This window comes from Lotus japonicus, chromosome 3 (genome assembly GCF_012489685.1).
Source record: "Lotus japonicus ecotype B-129 chromosome 3, LjGifu_v1.2".
Lineage (NCBI taxonomy): Eukaryota > Viridiplantae > Streptophyta > Magnoliopsida > Fabales > Fabaceae > Lotus > Lotus japonicus.
In genome coordinates, this window is record NC_080043.1 from 21,815,362 (window position 1) to 21,827,671 (window position 12,310).

The 12,310-nt window shown below is 34.8% G+C and overlaps 1 long non-coding RNA gene across 1 annotated transcript; it reads left to right on the forward strand.

The window, feature by feature from the left end:
* Window positions 1-8,208: 8,208 nt before the first annotated feature.
* LOC130748449 (uncharacterized) lies at window positions 8,209-9,248 on the forward strand. The gene is made up of 2 exons (XR_009022683.1): window positions 8,209-8,450; window positions 8,715-9,248. It is a non-coding gene; the product is annotated as an uncharacterized LOC130748449 (long non-coding RNA).
* Window positions 9,249-12,310: the final 3,062 nt, after the last annotated feature.

The window sequence follows — 12,310 nt, forward strand, 5'->3', positions numbered from 1 at the left end:
TTTTTGTAGTGGAGTATCATTCACAGAAGATAATCTTGTTCAAGCTGCAAAAGTTCACATTCTCATTGAGCTAACTAGTGAAAGTTTTGTCTATACATGATAACTAATGACTTGAGCCCGAGACATTAGTTAAAGGAGAAAATCAAGTAGGTACCACTTCAGTCAACCACCTTTTGGTGGTCTTGTTGGATTATAAAGCAGTAGAAAGCTATTTAAAATGATCATTTTCCCAAAGGTGCTTTATAAGACTTTCGTGTGTGATGTTGCTAATCTTTTCAAATAACTTTGGTACAGAGCATCTTGTTTCCGATTTTTGTTCTCAGTTTAGAAGGGGTTAAATTGGAACAAGATTTTGAGTGTCCTAATATAAACATATAGACCTTATTTGAGGGGGTGAGGTACAGAAGTCCTACATTAAAAGAAGAGTAAAGCTCAAACATGCAATGTTTATGGCCTTATGGGCAAGATATGTTCTTAAGGATCCTTCCCAAAATTGCAGTCATTCATTCCTTGTGATATTGCCCTCATGTTTGGATACATAATGAAAAATATGATTGTGAGACTAGGGGTGACTAGCAGGGTACTTGTGGTAACCCCAAAATTTTGCAACTTTTATATCTGTTAGAGTTTTTTTTTTTTTGGTTATGTTGGTACACCATAGTATTACATCTATACATACCAATATACCATGCATATATAACATATCAGTCCAGTTAATTATTGTTCTCAGCGAGTTATAAGCCCATGACACGTTAGAAGTAGCCCAAATTGATACACTCATTTTAAGAACTTTATTTGAACCAACATTTAAGAGAGAATAAATATTTTCATTCACACTAAGTGAGCAATATATAGGAAGAAGGGTTTAATTTTTTTACCTCTGATACATTAAGCTTTCTTATACTAGGATTATACCCGTGCGTTGCACGAAGGATACCGGGATTTCATTTTGAACATGATTATTTTGATACACACGACTTAATAGTTCATTTATTGGAAAAAAAAAATAATGTTACGATGAGTGAAAATTAAGTTGAAATGGATTAGTAGTACAAGATTGTTAAATGGATCAAAATTCTAAAATTCTTTCCTAATTTATCCGCATAAGATATTTATTCCAAATTGGCTTAATTATGTTTTTGGTTCCTCTAAAATTAGGGTCTTTTGGTTTAGGCCCCTCTAAATATTTTTCTTTGGTATACACCCCTAAATGCAAAATAATATTGAGCCCCACCCGTCACCTTACGTCATTTAGAGGGGCCCAAACCAAAGAACAATAATTTTAAAGGGACCTAAGACACGATAACAATTGAGTTTTAGGTCCCTCCAAAATCACGATTCTTTGGTTTAGGTCTCTCTAAAATCATGATTCTTCGGTTTAGATGCCTCTAAAATATGTCACGTCAGCGTCCGTTAACGGCAGAGGCTTATCCCTCTATATTATTTTCAAAATAAGGGTGTATTCTAAAGAAAAATAATTTGATGGGCCAAAACCTAGAGGGAACAAAAACATATTTAAGCCTTCCAAATTTAAGTATCTCTAATCTATATTTTAATCAGCAATTGATTTGATCAATTTTAAAAAAATGGTTTTTTTTTTGGTCAAGAATTTTAAAACACATGGTTCGTAACACACAAAAATTATCAAAATAAAATAATTTTTATAATATGATAAGATTTTATATGACATTCAATTGAAATTAGAAGCTATATTATATTAAAAAGTTTCATGTATACTCAAGTGTCCTCTCACGTGCCTGTGCTAAATTACTCATGGATATTAATAGGAAGATGAATAGTTTCACCACCCTCTTTATATATTCAAAGTATAGGCATTCGATGCTCCATAATTTTTTCCAACCAAAATCAACCAATTTAAGTTTTACCGTTCTTCCTCTCAGACCACATAACATTTTCATTCTCTACATTTATTGGTAAACTTTTCATTTCTCAATCTCTGAAATTTTTCCACAGAACAAATATTACGTGAAAATAATTGCAAATTGATGGGAAAAGAAAACGGCATAGTCAATACTAAGTAAAAAGAATGCTAATTGCAAGAAATCTCAAATGGTTTCTCTGGATCCTGTTCGTGAGCAATCTCCACCAAAACCATTAGCGCCATCCACAACCAATTTGTCATTCATCCCATTGCACTTGCTTTTTTTTTTCAGTTGGGATCTAATCCAATAAGCCCATGATCCAATCACACAACCCAAGCAACAAATAAGATCCAAATTTCGAAAGCTTCTTACCTGCATTATTTCAAAGACACAACCCCTCCACTGAAGAGAATAAGATGGAGAAAGGGTGAGGTTTCCAAGCAGATGGAGCAGGAATGCCAAAGATAGAAATTTCAGTTGTAGTTGGGACATAGGTTGTACATAAGATATCATTTGAGACTCATCGTAGGATAGGAACAGATTGCAATAGCAGGTGTTGATGACCAAAGTGAAGGATTCCAATTATATTTAGTCTATACCACATCTAAATTAAATTGAAACTCCCAGGTGTGTTGATGTTCGGGAAGATCAGTGTTATCACGAGTTTAATATTCCACAAAAAAAATTGTGCACTTCCATCTTTGTTTACACACATTACTAAGAAAGTTTCACATTTTAAATTTAAATAGTTAAATCATAGTCTTTTAATGAAGTGATAATAATAAAAAACCAAAATATAACATTTTATACCTTACTCTTATTAATGAAAAGAAAATTTCAAAACAGTCTCATCCAACCCTCTTTGATTCGTATCTTCTAGTTGATAACTCCACATAGTTAAAGTAAACATTAAAATGCCAGCCCTTGAGTGATAAAGATAATAATGAGGCTATGTCCTTCCATTGAATGCTTGATGGAATTGTCACCACATTAGTTGAGAAGCAAACCTACGATTATGAAGGAAAAGAATGAATAAAGGAAACTAAACTGCAAAAAAAAAAGTGAATGGAGAAAATGGAAGATACAAGGAAAAACACAAGAAATAATGAGTAGGAACAGTAACAAAATGCAAATCAACGAAGCAAATAGCACATATTCTCTACCTTCTGCTCCTCTACCTTCTGCTCCCTCTTTCTCAAGACCAAGCATAAGGAGAATGAGGATAATAGGAGCCATTTAGCCAGTACTCTTAAAGAAAACTCAAAATAAAGCGAAACATTGATGGTCGTACCTTCAGCCAAGCCTCTCTCCTTTGAAATTGGAATTTCAAAATCAGGTCCAGACTTCAAAGTTCAAATCATCAAAGACTGGACAGCAACAGGGAATAAAACTCAAATCAGAGTAATAGAAATAATAATGTGAAGAAAAATAAGGAAATGATTTAAAAAATAGTGAGCTATCAAAAACTATTTTCACATCAGTAGCTGCATCCAAATCATCATACAAAGGTTTCTTACTGGATTTAGTCTACCGTCTATAAAGTTTGAACTGCATTTAGAATCATGTCATTAAATAATATGATTTTTTTTTCTGGTTCCACCACCTCTTTTCTCATGATCAAGGTTGGTGTTATACGCGAAGGATTACCCTTAGCAAAATTGAGACCAAAGAGCCAATAAATTTTCAGCCAAAAGCAACTACGAATAATAATAACTACCAAAAATAGGAGTGATAATCCCAGCCTTATCTTGGAGACAATGAAATCTAAAGTCACTGAAATAACACTTTACTACATGGTCCTGCTAGAAATAGAGTGAAGAGTGAAGGTCTCCCAAGCCAAAATGTGTAGAAGAAGTGATTTTTAGATAAGGGATAAATAGGTACCCCCAATTGCAGCACATACCAAACATTTCTGTAGTTTAAAATCTAGAGGAACTTGAAAATGACACAATCATACTAATTTATGATGTATTTAATTTGTTCTTAGAGTATTTAAATGTTTTCCCTGAATTAGAACCCTCAAATGTTGTTAAAGCTTCATAAATTACATGTAAAGGCTCTATTAACCATACCACCCAACAAACTTAAGACTAAGAATCAATGAATGCATTAATGCTAAACAATGTAGAACAAAAATAATTCATTCACATGATATGAGATACGAATGTTGAGCAATAGCATAAAGTGGAGAATATGATAGAGCACTCTCCCTTCCAAGTTCTGAGTCTCACAAAAATTTCTGAAAGGAATGCAGAGATTTTTAACTCTGGCAGCGCCCACACTGTTAATCAAAATAATTTCTCAAATAATCAGAACTTCTTCTAGGAACATATATTTGCAGGTCACAGCAACAATCAATACACAAAGACAATCAATCAAATAAAGTATTAATATTATTATACCTAGCACTGCTTCCTTTGTACTGATGCTCATGAACATCTACTTGTTTGAAATCCACAGGTGCTTGTGGTAATGAGAAACCTGTATTGGCTCAGTGAAACCTGTACAAAGAATGTTTAAAAATGACTGACCATGACCAAAGAGAATAACAGTAATGGACGGTAAGCAAGCACTTTAAACTAAGATAACAACAACTTTTTTTACTAAAAACACAAAAGATAAATGTCAAAAACCAACCTCAAAGCCAAAACCCCACCAATCACTATCTATTTGAGCAAGCACCTCACCATTAATATCTTTCAAGGTGAATGTCCAATTCCATAAGCCAGGATTCTCAACCACCGCAAATTGCTTATTCTTGCAAATCTTATTCTTTTAGACTTGCATTTCATACAAAAGGCAAACTTATGAGAAAATAAAAGAGAGTGAATTTAAGAGAATAATAAAAAAAAGCCAGGATCACTTGTGCATGCATGTTCAAATAAATGTTTATATACATCATCATATCTATTCATGAGCACAACCACATATTAATAGAACTGCATAATGAATTGAACCTGTCAAGGAGAGACTCAGACCAAGTGATAAAAATATTAACTATTTGATGATCTCTGTGTTACTTTATGGATGCAATAAATGGTTAAAGAAAGAGAAAATTAAAAAAACTTAGTGAAACTGGCAAAAAAAATAAGGATGCTAGAATAAAACTCTTAAGGATGCCTCTGCTTTAATAGTTGATACAGAACACTCAATATCCTGATTATGTAAAAGCATTCACACAGCCCTTGAAAAAACTCTTTCACAAAGGTACAAGTGATAATGAGAAACCTGTATTGGCTCAGTGAAATGCTCTGATTTTCCATATAGTTTGCAATTCATTCTTCTTCTTCTTCTTCCATTTTCTTCCAATTCCTCTTAGTAGCTTTTGACTCACCCTCCAAAACCTTAGCTCTTCTTCTGGTGAAATACAATATGCTTGGACCTGAGAAGAATAAGACAATCTTTCATACACAAATAACTTTTGGTTATTACAGCTATAATAGATTAAGAAGTCCAGACATCTCAGCCATATTTCTATAACTCAAATCTACAAATTCATAACTAAAAAACCACCCCCAATTATAAGAACTACTCAGAATTCAGACTGCAGGAAACCAACCCAGTAAAAACCTAAGAACTCAGAAACATGACTAAAAGAGGAGAAAGTGAAGGAGGAAGGTTCATGACATCGGAGATGAGAATTGCAAGAAGGGAAGAGAAGAAAATTCACTCACCTTGTTCTGATTATGACAACGATCTTTCCCTTCCTCACAGACAATGGTTAAATTTATAGGCACAAATTTCTCCCTGCATCAAATCAGTGAAGCTGTAAAGCAAAATGGACAGTTGGCTTTGAGAGCTTGAACGTACCTTTGGAAGATAGAGGAGAACAGGTGCTAGATAACATTCTAGGGGTATAGATCCAACTTTATGCGAGAATTCAGGTAAAGAAGATATGGAAAGTAACAAACATGTAACTTGATGCTCATGGGCATAGATCATAGATTCTCTTTTAGGGTTCAAGCATCAAGAACAACCATGAAACAACTGGAGTATGCAGCTGTCAATGACTAAGAAATTGCTGGAAATCACGTGAAGAGATAGACGGAAATCATGTAGCCAAGGAGGTAGTAGATCAACTCCTTAGGGATCGGCCTTCGATGCACCAGCCTCGCAACAGCTGGCCGGTGGGACGTCTGAGCTGCTACCTCGGTGACAGAGGGTTGTGGAGGGAAGGAGGTTTCAAGTGGCTACTACTTCTAGCCATACGCAGCCCACGAAACCAACAGGCCCAACAGCAAACGCAGTGGTAACAAAAAAAAAATGGCACGGGTGAACAGTAAAAAAACCTTGAAACTTAAGTTAGAAGATTATACATTCCTTGTATATATATAAAATAGTTTCTCCGAACGATAGCTCAAGTGGTAAGAGCTAAGGACATAAGGGTTGGGGGGTGAAAGGTGAAGGGTCCCAGATTCGAATTCATAGGAGAGATTAATTCACTAACATTTCTAACAACTAACATTTACCTATAAAAAAAATAATATAAAATAGCCTGAATATGACATATTTCTTAACAGTTTTCTCTTTAATCATGGTCCTCCATTTTTTTTTATAGGCAATGATATATATATATATATAGAACGAAATCTTCAATCCTTATTCCAAATTCACTATTGTCTACATTGACGATGTTCTAATCTTTTCCCAAACTTTAGATCAACATTTCAAACATCTCAATACGTTCATCTCTGTTATCAAAAGGAATGGCTTGGCTGTATCCAAGACAAAGGTCAGTTTATTCCAAACCAAAATCAGATTCCTTGGTCACAACATCCACCAAGGAACCATCATTCCTATCAATAGAGCCATCGAGTTCACGGATAAATTCCCTGAGCAAATCATTGACAAAACCCAACTACAAAGATTCCTGGGTTGTCTCAATTATGTTGCGGACTTCTGTCCTCAACTCAGTACCATAATCAAACCCCTTCATGATAGACTCAAGAAGGATCCTCCACCTTGGTTCTAAGTTTGTCGTCTTGTAATCATTTTATTCTGTAATAATTCAATTTTTGTACTATAGCAAATAGTAAAATTGACTTTTTACTGTAGCAAATAGTGCCAGTCAAATAGTACCGTCTACCGGAACTATTCAACCGGAACTATTCAAACAGTGTCCAATTTTTTCTTTAAATAAGCTCATTCTGAACCTTGTTAAGCAGAGTTTGGTAGAGCTTAGATAGAGAGTTTAGAGAGAGAAACACTAAGAGAATTCCTTATATATATATATATATATAAAAGTTAAAAATGGTAACCCACCCCACCCCCGCATGGGAAAAAAAAAGATTAAAGAAAAGTACATCATTACAACCTTACTAGGAAAAACCCCATTGGGAAAATTTAGTTAAGGGAAAAGAGTACCGCTAGCTAAAATTAAAATGAAACTTCCAAGGAGGTCTATAAAGACAGAACAAGGTAAAGTAACACCCCAAACCAACACCCCAAAACCAATACAATTCTGTTTGAAAGAGTATACCACCCACTAAAGCCTTCAAGATATGCTCCAAAAAGTGCCAGAATGTAGCTATAATGCTCCTAGAAATGATCAGCTTGATATCCATCCACAAGTGAGATAACAAGTCCCATAATAATACAATAGCCTTAGACCCACCAAAGCATATCCGCAGCATCTGTTGAGAACGAGAACGCAAAATCACAAGACAAAATTCCTCCCAACTGGTAGAACAGAACAATCAGCTCCACAAAACATTACGACTCTCATGCCAAAGAGAAATAGATGCGCGCAAAACTAGCTGTTCCCATGGAATACACAGTACATAGACAGATCGAAAATTACCCGCCCTTGCATTCCTCTAAACCAGTATATATAACCTGCAATTAAAAATAGTAAAAACAGACCAGAAGATACCAGCTAAAGGTGTTAGCTCTGCCACTCGATGGATGGAAGCAACTCCTCTTAACTTTAATGACTGTCCACCATGATTTTGATCTCACATTGATTTTTCACGGTGTATTCAAATATACACCGATGTGGCCGCATATATGACATCCGCATTATTGACGTAAGAAGTATGACCTCATCATAATTGGATTTCCTTTAAATTACTGGAATCCAGACCACTTGCAATAACAACAACAACAACAACAAATAGGACCTTCTGTTCATTATCAATTCAATGAATCCTGACCATATAATAAAGAAAAGAACTTGCAGACAATAATAATTATGCAGAAACAAGTAACCTTTCTGTGGTCAGAATTTAGCAACATTAGTGAGATAGTCCTTGTGGGGCTGCAAATGTGGACAAGCCAATGAAAAGTTGTGCAAATTCTGGTCTATATATTATTGGTTGGCCTTGATGCCTAAAATATAATAACAATACAAGTATTAGTGTGAATTATGATGAACATAGAAGAAGGAAGTTATGGCATTGTAAGGTTTGCTACGCAGGAGATATGGCGCCATAGCTTACTTGCATCCATTCTAGCTAACATCCTTGGCTAGGTAGGAGAAGGGTGCTATTGCATCATATCTCCTGTATAGCAAATCTTGCATATGCAAAATGATCAAATGTGAAGAAACATGGAAGCTAATTAGCTAAGGTAAGTGATCTTATTCTACTTTCTTCTGCAGGCATCATATATTGTTGCAGAAAACAGTATTATCTAATATGTGCTTCCAAATGTGTACTCAACCCTCCATGGTTCTTAATAGAAAGTACCTCACTTGATTGAAATTCCCCCCTTTTTAACTCATGGTTTCCACTTTTTTAATCACATGGTTATGCTGTCTTATCTGCTATTCTGAAAAGCTCTTGAAGACTAGAATGCATCTATTTTCATTCAGTTTGAAATTGTTTTGATCAGGCTAACAGATTGCTTCAGTTTGTTTCGGTGGGGTTAGTTCTTCAGGGTCATGATGTCATCTGTGGCGCCACTGTTAAGATCAGTGTTCTTAATTGTGGATCTCGAAAAATTGCCAAAAGTTATAAGTCCTATAAACGGAAAATAGCGGTGAGCCCTCAGAATGCTATGCTACAGCGCTAGAGCACCTCTATATGGGCTATTTGATAACACTTAAGTTCTCTAGCTCACAAGTCAAAGTTTGCATCCACAATCCCCCTAACGAACACAAGCTCCAACTGGAAACAGGGACCATATTTCAGAGTTGCACAAGAGTGAAAAACAAAGACAAAGTTGACAATAGAAAAGATGATGAGTCACCTGTATGTTTGAATGTCTATTACGTTTATCTAAAAGTATTTTTATTTACCCTCAAGATCTTGGAAATTCACCATAGATACAAAAAATTGAAAAGGAATTTCGCAGATAAATTGCAGAAAACCACTCCATTGTCCATACTGCATCTTCAATCCAATAACTATGGATCAGTTACATGAAGTTGATAATGACTTATTGAGCTAAAATATTCCCATTATGACATCAGTTTGAAAAGTCGAACAAGGAAGGACAAATACTTGGACTTTTCAATAGACTAGTGTCCTCTCATCGAAATCACAATTGGACTTGATCATTTAGTTCTTTTCAGCTCTATTCAAGTTTCCTCAATATTTTTTTTTTGTTGAAAATAAGTTTCCTCAATATTAAAATAAAGCAAATTTAGTAATTTTGTCAATATTGAATTCGATTCATGAAGGGTGCAATTTATTTTTTCCATGTAAAAAAAAATATAGTGAAATTTCTTAAATCTTCAAGAGAATAAAAAAGAACTTTAGTTTTAAAGGTAAACTATATTGTCCTCTAGCATAACTCAAGTAGTAGAAGCTGAGGAACATATAGGTTGGGTAGGGAAAGGTCCAAGGATCGATTCCTAATTAGTCTAATTTATCTTTCCGATATAAAAAAAAAGGTAAACTATATTTTCTTTTTTTTGATACATCGGAAAATGTAAACTATATTTTCTCGATGCATTAGCTATTTGGGATAAAATAAAGCACATACTATACTACACAAGCAAAATAAACACATCTGACATACTCTCAAATATACAATTCAACATTTCATCTTATTACACTTTATCTAATCCAACTCTGTTAATATATTTAGTTTTTTTTGGTACAAGCAGGAAAGGAACAAAAGACCAAAATTAAAACGTAAAAAGAAACTTGAGCTAACGCCTCACAAACGAGGTTTCAACTGCATCTGCAAGTAGCAAGAGGCTCAATCCCTTAGGTGAGTTCAAAATAATAACAAGAGGGGTCACCTTGGCAAGCACCAAACTTGGCAAGAAAATCGACACATGCATTGTCTTCTCTCAAGGTGTGATTCACCACCACTCTCCAAGTCCTCTTCAGAAGATCAAAGATATTCCAGACGAGTTAAGCATAACAATTGCGATGAGAAGGCACACACTTCACTAAAGAGAAAGATTCCTTCGAGTTTGTCTGACACTCCACAATGCGCAAACCCATCTCCCAGGCCCTTCACAAACCATGAAAAATAGCAAGAAGCTCAAGGTGAAGAATGTCTTGGTCATCACGAAAGCCAAAAAAACCCCTCCCCCAACCAAGCACCAGTCGCATCACGCAAACAACCCCTGAATCTACCTCTCTGCGGATTACCTAAAACACTACCATCAACATTCAAAATAGCACCTTCAGACAGAGAGGGGGACCGCTGCACCGTGGTTGCCTCGGGATCCCACCACCACCAAGAGGAAAACCACACTCAATATCAGAAATCATAGTTGTGATGTTGACAAAAAGGACTTGATCACTCAATCTCTGATTCTCCATATAGAAGGATTTCTAGTATGCCACACCCACCAAAGCGTGGCACAAGCAACATGGGAGGAATTCTGGTGAAGATGCTTCAACCTCAAACGAACATCAGGTTCACGAAATGCAACATGGCCCACAACATTATTAATGTTGGCCTTCTTGGCCGAAGACAAGCTAGGATAACCCAAGATTTTAGACTTAACGCTATTAACCTAGAGCCCATGCAATTTTTTTTCTAGAACCTCCTTCAACAACCTGACCTAACTATTCTCCGCTTTCACAAAAAGAAGGACACTGTCGGCAAAAAATAGATGAGAAATTCTTTGCCCGTTACAAACAACATTGATAGGCTTCCATCTCCCGTAAAGCACACCTCCAAAGAAATAGTGGAGCTAAACCTCTCAAAATACAAAACAGGAGATAGGAGAGAAAGGGTCACCTTATTGAAGACCACGTCGAGCCTCAAAGGACCGAAGCCTCTCCCCATTCCAAAGAATAAAGAGATGGGAGGTCAAGATGTAACACCCCGGTTTCTCAACTGAGGAGTCACATTAGTAACCTAACAAAGTCTAAGGACTATTCTGCAATCCCTAAAATCCAAGGGTATTTTTTTTTGAAAATGAGAATGAATACCATAGGGTTGGAAACACATGATAACTTTATTTAAATAACCTGTTTCCCGATATATAGTAATAATAGTTTACAACACCGTAAGTAAGGTTCAATATAAACATGCGCACTTTAACAGTGGCGGAAGCAAGGCTTTAATAAAGAGTTCTCATATAGAAAAGGAGACTCAACCATAATCCACAAGAAGAGAAGCAAAGCTGCTTCTCACACCTCTACTCCACCGCTTACAACTCGATCTCCAACTCGAGCAGCTAAGCCTCGGCGGAAGGATCTCCATCGCCTAATAGCGTTAAGCGCCCAAACAACAAATAGCAAACAGAAAGGGTTAACTCCATGCAATTACCATGTATAAAAGAAGAAATCATGCTGTTCAAATATAATTACCTGGCATGGTAAATAACTAGCAACATAACTCAACTCATCAATATCAATATCAATATATATTAGAAAAGAAGAACTTCCATAGTGACGTGTCAGCACCAGATTAATTCTTAGTGACGTGTCAGCACCAGATTAATTCTCATAAAAATTATTCCACGTGTCAATTTGTTAGAGGATATAATTTTCAATTGATATATGTTTTAATTTTATATATTCTAACCTAATTAATTGATATTATTTTAGAAGATATAATTTTCAATTGATATATGTTTTAATTTTATATATTCTAAAATAATTGATTGATATTATTTTAAAAGATAAGATTTGGTCTTTTAATTTATTTTAAATTTATTTTTAGAATATATTGATTAATTTTTATTGAATTTTCGAATTTTTTATTAATTCGGGATTTTATGAGTTTTTATTGTGATTTGCTAGATTTTGTTAGTTTTTATCTATCTTTATTTAATACTTTTTTTAATTAATATTAGATTTGATTGGGATTTAGGTTGTTTATTTCTTAATTTTATTTTAATTTATCTTATTATTTATTTTATTTTAAATCAGGGAAATACTTTATTTTATTTTAGATTTACTTTTAGAGTATATTAATTAATTTTTCTTAAATTTTCGGATTTTTAATTAATTCAGGATTTTATGAGTTTTTATTGTGATTTGCTAGACTTGGTAGTTTTTATCCATCTTTATTTA